The sequence below is a fragment of the Lepus europaeus genome, chromosome 22, assembly GCF_033115175.1.
Source record: "Lepus europaeus isolate LE1 chromosome 22, mLepTim1.pri, whole genome shotgun sequence".
In the NCBI taxonomy this organism is placed as follows: Eukaryota; Metazoa; Chordata; class Mammalia; order Lagomorpha; family Leporidae; genus Lepus; species Lepus europaeus.
Window position 1 is genome coordinate 6,685,786 of NC_084848.1, and position 8,133 is coordinate 6,693,918.

Genomic DNA, 8,133 nt, shown 5'->3' on the forward strand with positions numbered 1-8,133 from the left:
AACAATTATCTTGATGGTCCCCGACTGCCTACTTCTCTAAGAGCCAAGACGCTCTTACAAACCCACGGAATCTCGGTCAGAGGCGGGAGTAATGGTGACATCCCTTTATCCACAGGCGTGAAAGCTCAGGATGGACAGACGTTTGAACATCCCCGACTGGGAATCCTGCCCTTAACAAACACACGAGATGCAGATACATGGTTTCTTGGCTGCCTCTCCTCACACCCATCTGTCGGGATGGCAGTGTGCCTGCTCACATGTTGGTCAAACTGTCACTAGGGCAGAGGTGCCAAGCAATGATCGTTTTAAATGGGCAGCTTGCTCTTCTCTTCTGCAGAGAAAAAAAATTCTCTGGTAACACGGAAGGGCTGCACTCTACGTGAAATATTCTTGACCAATCTCACCATTTCAGCCAGAGAAAGATCTAGACTAGTAAGGAAGTTAAATCAAACAGAAAAGGTACTCTGAAGACAAGCTGCAATACAGCTCTTCACACTGCTCATCTTTAACACACATCATGGTAACCTCTTCGGCGGTGAAACCCTTTGCTCAACAAGTCACTGCTGATTTTTTTAATGGGATGATACATTTTCCCATGTTCTAAATAAAAGAGTAGAAATGCATTAATTTCTAGTAGTTTGACATTATGTAAGTGCTACTTGTTGGCTGGGTATTTCATAAATGATAGAAATCTAATCTACAGCCAAGATCTTCTAATTGCAAAAATGTGGAAAACAAATGAGACTCCCAAAGATGAACAGGGCAAAAAAAAAAAAGTATAATTTCAATGGGGGTGGGGGGGGACAAGAATGGAAGGGGGGCTAAAAAACAAAAAACAAGAAACTGAGTATTTTCAGTCACAAATCTAAAATTTAAGTCTCTGGGGCAAAATCCCAGGCCAGTTACCTGTCCCGCTCCCTAGAATGTAAGCAAAATGTCCCCAAACTCAAGGTGGATTCCTGGCGTCAAGTCTCTACCAGCTCCAGAGTCTAGAAAGCCCTCCCTGGGACTGCACCCCGAGAGCTGCCGCCTCAGTGGCCCTGCGGACAGCTGGTCCCCAGCACTCTCCACACGTTCTCCACACAGAAGGGGCAGGACAGCCTAACCAACAGTCCCTCCTCTCTGTTTCCATCTTCTCCGCTGGCCAACTCCTGGACCCTTTCAGGCCTGAGAAGAAACGTCATCCACATCACCAAGGAGCCAAAGACCCTCCTGCTCTCCCGCACACACGCCGTCCTGAGAGTGCCATCATGACGCAGGAGTGCTGGAGCCCAGCAGAGCTTGCAGGCTCCACCCCCGACAGTGGTGAAGCCTGGAATTTACCAGGACCTTCAGAGAAATACCAGGGACTCCCCCACTGGGAAACGCCGCCTGTGCAGCCTTCTCTCAACCCTTCACAACACGAGTGCTGAGAGTCATGGCTACAGCCTGTTCTGCCAACCTACCTGTTGCTGGCTCACACAGGGCCCTAAAATGACTCCTCCCCAACACCATGTATACCTTGGGATTTTCCTGCGGAACACGGAGAAGTAGTGCCTTCCTAGAATCCAGTGAGACTCATCACAGGCTCGTCAACCCAGCCAGCAGTTTCTGGACTCGGGAACCAGGTACCCCGCCTTCACCTCCTTCTGCACCGTCGCCTGCGTGACTCCCCCGTCCATCCTTCTCTCTCTAGGACACGTCTCTGCGCCTACCTTCTCTCAGACACTGTCCCACCTTTTAGCCACGTCTCCCCTTGGTAAGTCTGCACTCGTGTCTATGTAACTGCTCACTCACTTCCTCCATCTTCATCTGAGTACTGAGTTTTCAGTGCATAACGACTGACTTCGGATAAAAGTTTTGAAAACTACTCAGTGGAGAACGTTTCAACAAATGGCTTTGGAACAATTGGACATCCACAGACAAAAAAAAAGAACCAAGATCTAAGCCCCACCTTCTATGCAAAAATCAACTCAAAGCAGATCATAGGTCTAAATACAGGATGCGAAATTATAAAACACTTAGAAGACATAAATCTGATCTCAGGTTAAGAGGAGCTCTGAGACACGGGTGACACAAAAACATAATCCACACACTGATAAATCAGACTCCATAAAAATTAAAAAATTTTGTGCTGTGAAAGATACCATATGAGAAGGAAAAGCCAGACTGAGAGAATGTGTTTATAATTTAGATTATGGGTGAAGAACTTGTATCCCGTGCATAAAGAACATTCTACACTCAGGATTAAGAACACGATTCAAATACAGAATGAGTAAAAGACTTGAACAGACAAGTCATCAAAGAAGCTATGAATGGCAAGTAAGCACAGGAAAGGTTAGCTATTAGGAGGAGTGAGCCACCAGGGAAATGCAAATTAAAGCCATACACACACAAACACCACCAACACCAATGGTGGTGAGGACGCAGACACTGGATCCCTCATCATGTGAGGACAGGACTATCTGCAGGTTCTTAGCTAAACATACACTTACCACATGACCCCACAATTGCACTCCTAGGCATTCATCCTAGAAAAATGAAAACTTATGTTCACAAGCCAAAAAGGAGACACAATCCACATGGCCTTCGGCAGGTAAATAGTTAAATAAAGTGTGGTACAGCCATAAAATGGACAAACACAGTACAGTTACCAGAACCAGGAAAGTAACACTGATTCAAATTTCAACGTTCCGGTTCTTCGATGTAGGTACAGCTCCCGGACATCTGACCCCATGTACAGATCCACAAAACCATCACCACAATCGGGACACACAACTGGGCCTTCATCCTCAAGAAACCCAACCTTAACCCAGCAAAAACTGGTCATCGCTGGGCCAGTGCTGTGGCATAGGGGCAAAGCCACCGCCTGCCATGCCAGCATCCCATTTGTGGACGGCATCCCTGGCTGCTCCACTTCTGATCCCGTTTCCTGCGAATAGTCTAGGAAAGGCAGCAGAAGATGGCCCAAGTGTTTGGGCACCTGCCACCCACATGGGAGACCTGGATAAAGCTCCTGGCTTCGGCCTGGCCCACAGCTGATCCTTGCAGCCACCTGGAGAGTGAACCAGCAGATGGAAGGTCTCTCTCTCTCTCTCTCTCTGTTTCCATCTCTTTCTTTCAAAATAAATAAATCTCAAAAGAAAAAAAAATTAGCAAACTCCATTCATTTCTGTAATGTTGTCATTTCAAGAATCCTGAATAAATGGAATTGCATCACCTTTAGAGACTGGCTTTTTCTTTTCCACTCAGAACTATGCTCCATACAAGCTGCTGCATGCACCAATTATTCTCCCTCTCTGTTGACGAGTGATGGTCCACTGTATGGCTAGACCATATTTTATTTAACCATTCATCCTTTGAAGGACCGGTGGGCTGTTTCTGGGTTTGGGCTATGATAAACAACTGCTGAGACCCTTCCTGCCCAGGTTTTTGTGTGTGTGTAGGTTTCATCTCTCTAGGACAAATGCCCAGGAGCACAATTCCGGGCTGCAGGGTACCTGAGTGTCTAACTTCCTGAGAAATGGCAAGACTGACCCCTAGGTGGCCACCCATTCTACTCTCCCACCAGCAACATGAGAGGGGAGAGAACCTGAAAGTCATCATTTCTACAGTGCTTTCTACAAGCCTGAAAAAGCAGCAAGAGGAACCCTCTTAAATGTCGTAACCCAAACTTCACTTTCTTAAAAATTATTTTTTAAAGCTTCTTTTTCCTCTTGCACAAATAATGGACATCTTTTTTTTATTATCTCTAGCAAAGAATGTATAATTATAGGTATGTTGGTAGCATATGCCATATTATATACTAAACTGCAAGTGGGGAGGGAAAAAACCCTGAAACCTACAGTAGAAACTGGAAAAGCTTCCGTTTCTATGCCTTCCAGTCCACCAAGACTAAAGGTTCAACAGAACTTGCAAAGACTCAGGGTATGCCGTGAAATGTGACTGCAACGTATTAATACACGGCACCATCAAATGATATCTGTCCAGCTGTTTCTCCGTACAACAATTTAAGAAAAGCAACTAATCTGAAACAGAACTGCAGCTTCTTCAGCTGTAAGGCTTCTAACTTTATAGCTTTTTTAATTTAGATCTGACACGCTGATAAGACAATGCTGTCTGTTTTGGGGTCTTGAAACAAGAAGTTAAGTCCACAGCGGATGTATCTGTCCACATGGAGAAAATGAACGCACAGAAACTATAAACTCAAAGACGACACTGGGACCTGACGTCCCTGTTACCAATGGCGTCCAGTTCTTAGTCCCTCACGGGATTGGCGGGATTGTTCCTGGCACTGACCTCCTCCCATTGTTAATAGGACGCTTCCGTAAAATGTGTACGACGGAGAATTTTCTACAACTAATTACCCTGAGATTTAATTACATGACTCCTTCTAGGGCACCGTCCCACTTAGTGCACAGGGCTGACTGATAAACATGTGTTTAACATTTGCCAATGCAAACAGTGTCTATTTTAAGACAAAGTTTAAATCCTACAGCACTGGCTCCCATCAGAGAGAGAAGCTACGGCAAAGAATCATCAAAATCCACACACTTGGCCGGCACCGTGGCTCAACAGGCTAATCCTCCGCCTTGCGGCGCTGGCACATCGGGTTCTAGTCCCGGTTGGGGCGCCGGATTCTATCCCGGTTGCCCCTCTTCCAGGCCAGCTCTCTGCTGTGGCCCGGGAGTGCAGTGGAGGATGGCCCAAGTGCTTGGGCCCTGCACCCGCATGGGAGACCAGGAGAAGCACCTGGCTCCCGGCTTCGGATCAGCGCGATGCGCCGGCCGCGGCGGCCATTGGAGGGTGAACCAACAGCAAAAAGGAAGACCTTTCTCTCTGTCTCTCTCTCTCTCACTATCCACTCTGCCTGTAAAAAAAAAAAAAAAAAAATCCACACACTTACCTCAAGATTAAACAGAAAGTATGGTTCGCAGGCATGAGTTTTTCTAGGCTGACAAGGATGCTCTGGCTAATAATAATCTCAGTAAATGCACTGAGAATGCTAGCTAAAGTAGTTTCGTGTTAGTATGTGGGACCAATACTAAAAGTCTTCCTCCCTAACAGGAGGGGAGGGGCACACCTCCAGCCCCTGCAGGCTCCCTGGAGAGCTTGTTTGTAAGGGTGGCCCGGGGGGGCTTCTGGAGCCAGAGTGGCAGGCATGTCTGAGTTCCTACAAAGGTCTGAGTCCACACTGGGGACGACCGAGCAGGAGTAACGGGGAGGCACACGCATTTACTTCAAAACAGCATCCTCACAACACAGTGTGCTTAAGTCTCTCGTGCAGCCAAGGGGGAAACCCACCAGCACGGCCCTCTGCGTCTTCGGCAAGGGCTTCCACAGGCACGGGACTCTGGTCAGCAGGGCCAGACACAGCCCGGAGCTCACACCCCCTCGGATACGCCTCCTAGCTAAGTGCCGTGCCAGGGTGCTATCTCTTTTCCAGATTAAATTTTGCATTCTTGTTAAAAACTCTGTTTTCTATATCCCATCACAAATAATGTAGGTTTCAAACGAGCCTTATACATTCACTGCCCTGTGCTGGATCCTAAACAAAGCCCAAAAGATCCTACATTAAGAAGAGGAACACTCGCTTCAAGGAGACCGTGCGACAGCAAGAACAGACATAGTAGCACCTTAGCAGTCCCTGGCAGGCGGCAGCACGCGCCCTGTGACCAATCGACAGCCCACTTCCTCTCCCTCTGAGCATGCAGAGCGCCCACCAGGCTGAACCCCCGCCGCAGGGGCTCTCGGCTACAGTCCGCTGGCTCAAAGGCCGCACTCGCACATCCGCAGCACTAATTCCCCTGAGGCTCCCTGCCTGCCAGGAGATGGGAGCTTTTGCACATTTGCGTAAATCCAGGAGCCCTCCTTCTCCGTGTGATACAAGGCAGATCTCAAAGCTCTGCTTCATCGCCCAGTAAGTTTCATTTTTCAAGTCAAAATCCTGTTCACAGTATGTTATGTCTGATTAGGGATGCTAAATTAAACAGTCGCCAAAATTAACATCTTGTTTTTGTCTTTCTAGACATCTGGGACATTCGTGTATATATTTATTATTATTTCACATTAGTTCTCAAAATAGAAGAAAAAGCTGGCCATTTTCCTTTAAGAAATTTAATTTTAGGGTCTGTCATCGTGGTGAACGCCTTACGGTTATTTTTCAAACACAGCCTTGCATCCTGGAGTCGAAGTTCGCACAAGCTCTCCGCAGAACCACTTCCGGGGCACTCACGCACCTGCTATGTGCCAGGCTCCACGCGTTACCCCAGATCTCGTTGATTCCTGCAGCTCGGAGCGCAACAAGCAGCCATCACTGCCGAACCGCCACCCGCCCCGGGAACGCGCCCCGACCAGGCGAGCCGGCAGCCTGCAGGGCTACAGCTCTGACGCCTTCCCGCGGGACAGCCGTGCGTGCGGGGCCGACGGAGGAAGCCACCACGGCCCGGCCTCTGCCCCGCAACCCGCGCCAAGGGCCGGCCCCGGGCGCCCGCTCAGAAGCCGCCGTGACTTCTCCCGACCACCGCGCCGGCCTGGCGCAAACACCTTTATCCTCAACTCCCACGGACGAACACGGTCCTTTTATTTCTACTCCATGAACCTCAGACTCCACAGAGGAGCAATCCCAGCTAGCGAGGCCCCCGGACACGCAGCAGGAAACCGACCGCGGCGGGCTCTCCGCGTCGCTCGGGGCCGCTCCACGGAACCTGACGGAACCTGACTGAGCCCGCGCGGGCGTGGGCGCCGAGCGCGGGCAGCCAACGCCCCGGCGCAGACCCCGCGCCCCGGCCCCTCCGGCGGGTCTGACCCCGGGACTCCGGCCCGCTGCCCCGGCCCCTCCGGCGGGTCTGACCCCGGGACTCCGGCCCGCTGCCCCGGCCCCTCCGGCAGGTGTGGACCCCGGGACCCCGGCCCGCTGCCCCGGCCCCGCACGGCCTCGGGCCCCGGGACTCCGGCCCGCTGCCCCGGCCCCGCACGGCCTCGGGCCCCGGGACTCCGGCCCGCTGCCCCGGCCCCTCCGGCGGGTCTGACCCCGGGACTCCGGCCCGCTGCCCCGGCCCCTCCGGCGGGTCTGACCCCGGGACTCCGGCCCGCTGCCCCGGCCCCTCCGGCGGGTCCGGACCCCGGGACTCCGGCCCGCTGCCCCGGCCCCGCACGGCCTCGGGCCCCGGGACTTCGGCCCGCTGCCCCGGCCCCGCACGGCCTCGGGCCCCGGCCCGCGCCTCAGACGCCAGGCCCAGTGGCCGCCGCCGGCCGGGCCGCGCGAAGCCGCCCAGAGCCGGGGCTGAGGCTGCGGGGCCGGCGCGCCGGGCGCAGGAACAGGAAGGCGCGCGGGCCCCGCGCCCGCCCCCGCCTCGGGCCCCGCAGCCTGCGGCCTCCCTACCCCAAGCCGCAGGCCCGTCGCCTCCTGCCCAGTACGAACTTCCCGCCGCTTTCGCCGACTCGCAACTCGGCGGCGGCGCCGGCCCCTCCACACCCGGCAGTATGGAGCCTCCCCATTGGCTCTGGCGCCGGGGAGGCGGGGCGAGCGTAGGTACGGCCCGCGCTCCTTCCGCCGCCTCCCCAGGGCTGCCGGGATCGGGGGTGGGCGCTCCCACTGCATGCTGGGAGTTGTAGTCTTTGGGCGGCCCAGGGAGACCCGGGTTCCCCTGCTCCCTGAGGATTCTGGGAAATGTGGTTTACACGCTCAGCTTCCGTGTTTCTGACCAGTTAAGGTACTCGTCGATGAGCTGGGAGCCGAAGTCAGTATTGCCAGTGCTTGGAGTAGCTTGGTCTGTTAATATTGAAAAAGGGCCTCGTGAGTGCCCGATGTCGCCCTCCGCCCACCGCCCGGAGGCCTTGTCCAGCGCTTGGCCCCAGGTCTAGCCCTTCCGCTTGATGGACATTGCACCTGAGGTAGGTGTTAGACCTCGGCGACGCTCCCGTGTCTGCCAGGATGAAAGGAGACGGTCGGGGTAGCGCTGCGTGTTCCGTGAGTCGCAGCAGGTGCTGGTGTCGTTCTGGCCACCCCGGTCACGTGGCTGAACCCTGCCTGTTGGTCAAGGCCTCGTGTCGCGGTCACGCAGCCCTCTGGGACCCTCACTCCGCAGTGTGCTGAGCCGGTGAAGCCGGCTAAGGCTGCTGCTCCCGTGAGCCGTGAGCTATGGCAGGCTG

General features: G+C 53.4%; 1 protein-coding gene across 2 annotated transcripts in view; it reads right to left on the reverse strand.

Annotated features, from left to right (window-relative positions):
• VRK1 (VRK serine/threonine kinase 1) overlaps positions 1-7,462 on the reverse strand; it is an 81,737-nt gene extending 74,275 nt beyond the window's left edge. Inside the window, exon 1 of one of the 2 annotated variants that reach the window (XM_062181423.1) lies at positions 7,364-7,462. The gene's annotated coding sequence lies outside the window, so the exon portion shown is untranslated. The remainder of the gene's footprint in view (positions 1-7,363) is intronic. The other variant, XM_062181425.1, reaches the window with a different exon arrangement.
• Positions 7,463-8,133: the final 671 nt, after the last annotated feature.